Source organism: Trichechus manatus, unplaced genomic scaffold (genome assembly GCF_000243295.1).
Source record: "Trichechus manatus latirostris isolate Lorelei unplaced genomic scaffold, TriManLat1.0 scaffold00018, whole genome shotgun sequence".
Lineage (NCBI taxonomy): Eukaryota > Metazoa > Chordata > Mammalia > Sirenia > Trichechidae > Trichechus > Trichechus manatus.
Window position 1 is genome coordinate 19,908,812 of NW_004443954.1, and position 2,381 is coordinate 19,911,192.

Here is a 2,381-nt window from a genome sequence, read left to right on the forward strand (position 1 = left end):
TTTGTTCTGTAAGCCTTCACCTGAAGTACAATAAATATAAAAAAAAGAAAAAAAAAGTGTGTGCAGATATTGTGTGATTGCAATATTGACTTGTTTGGGGCTTGTTTAGATTGTTGAATGAATGAATGGATAAATAAAATTAAGTGAGACAAATAAAAAACTCATTGATGGCTTTCAATGAGAGAGGATAGCAGGTAGCCTTTTATTTCATTTTTTAGTCTTGAGACTTAACACCTGGATAGAAATGTAGCCCTGAATGTCTATATCACTAATGTGGTGCATACATCACAATCAATTCAGTTCTTTTCAGTCAACATTTTTGAGCACATACTCCATGCCTGGAACTCCACTAGTCCTAGGAGTAAAATTGGAGTAAGGTCCCTGTCCTAAAGGAAGTTATAGTCAGAAATATGGGTGAGGATATCATATAAACACAAGATACCACTGCAGCGTGATAAGTGCTATAACGTTGTTAGCTGCCCCAGCTTATGGCGACCCCATGCACAGTGAATGAAGTGCTGCCCAGTCCTGCGCCATCCCCATGATAGGTTGTGGATCTGACCACTGTGATCCATTGGGTTTTCACTGGTTGATTTTCAGAAGTAGATCGCCAGGTCTTTCTTCCTAGTTCACCTTTGCCTGGAAGTTCAGCATCATAGGGACACGCAAGCCTCCAGTGACAGATGGGGGTGGCTCTGCATGAGTTACATGGGCTGGGAATTGAACCAGGATCTCTTGCATAGGAGGCACGAATTCTATCAATGAACCATCAATGCCCCCAGTGCTATAATAGTGATGTTACTCTGTAACACCTGGGGTTACCATGAGTCAGAATGGTCTCTACAGCAACCAACAATGACATAAACTGTGAAGGGAACACAGAGAAGTGTGGAGAAGGAAAGTTGGGCCTTAAAGAAGGAGAGCTCCAGGCAGAGAGGCTGGGAAAAGAGGGCAGAGTACACATGAGCAAAAGGCAGAGAGACGTGGGGAAGTGCCCTGGAGCTTCGCTGGCAAGAGGGGTCGATTTGGCGTGTTTAAAATATAGCCTTTATAGGGTTAGACTGTTGTAGAGGAGGCTAGAATGGTCATTAAGGTCTTGATGCCTGGCTAAGAAGTATAAACTTTGCTGCCTTATTTATGCCTGAAGGTCACCTCCCTGACTGGATAATGGTGAGCCTCTGGGAACAGGATTGGGCCTCAGTCTCATACTGGGCATACAATAGGTGCTTAATAAATAGCCAGTGAATTAGGTTAAATAAACAGCTAGTAAATTTATTGACTTAATTAACTTGCATTCCTTTTTTTTTTCAATAGCACCTACCCCCTCCACCCCACACACATACACTGTTGAAGTCTCACTTAAGAAAGAACATAGAATCAGGTAGTTTTATCCTGAGAGCAATCTTTAAAATCATCTTGTCCAGAATGCTGATCTTACAGATGTGCACTGAGTGACTTACCAAAGAAGGGATGTCAGGACTGGGTCCTGGGTCTTAGGATTCTAAGTGCATTTTCCGCTCTATCATGTACCTATTATAATTTGCTGGACCATCACTAAAAAATCATGTAGCTTAATTTTTTGTCACAAAGAGTATATTTTCATATCAAAGGATATGAAGAGAAATTACAGTCTTTGATTTTGTGCAATTTCAGAGTGGATAAAGGGCTTAGTGGTAGAAGCTCTGTGATAGAACTTTCTTAAACTACAAGGGGATTTCAGTGGCTGCTATTGCTTTCTGCCAATAGCTGATATTAAAAAAAAATTTAATATTTAATATTCCCATTTGTTATAAACTTTGCCCGATTTGGCTTGTTTGGAAATTTGTGTGCACCTTCATATTTTTACTTTTAGAAGAAAACGGCTCATCAGGCATACTGTTGTTCCTCTAAATCATGTGAGACAGTAACACCCCACTTTTCTAGAGCTCAGGTATCTTTTTTCCTTTTGGGGGGAAATAAAGCCAAACACACAGAAGTTCATTAAAACAAAACAAAACAAAACAAAAAACTAGTAGCCAGAAGAGATAGAATTCAGATCCTGGGAAACCTGTGGTCGGTATGCCGTGTAGCTGGCTGGTGACCAGGTTCCCTAGAGCACCACACTGAGAAGCAGAGAATTATAAATAGGGCTGTTGGCTACCAACCTCAGACCTAGAGCTGACCACAAAACGTGACAACCTGGCTGGTGTGTAGGCTCCTGACAAACTGTCTGAAAAAATAACCACTCCTAGGAAGGTAAGAGAGGAGCCCTGGTGGCGCGGTGGGTAAGAGCTCGGCTGCTAACCAAGAGGTTGGCAGTTTGAATCCACCAGCTGCTCCTTGGAAACTCTGTGGGGCAGTTCTACTCTGTCCTGTAGGGTCACTAAGAGTTGTAATTGACT

The 2,381-nt window shown here is 41.9% G+C and overlaps 1 protein-coding gene across 1 annotated transcript in view; it reads left to right on the forward strand.

Moving 5' to 3' along the window:
• TOX (thymocyte selection associated high mobility group box) overlaps nucleotides 1–2,381 on the forward strand; it is a 350,776-nt gene that overhangs the window by 99,462 nt on the left and 248,933 nt on the right. The gene's annotated exons all lie outside the window — the stretch shown is intronic.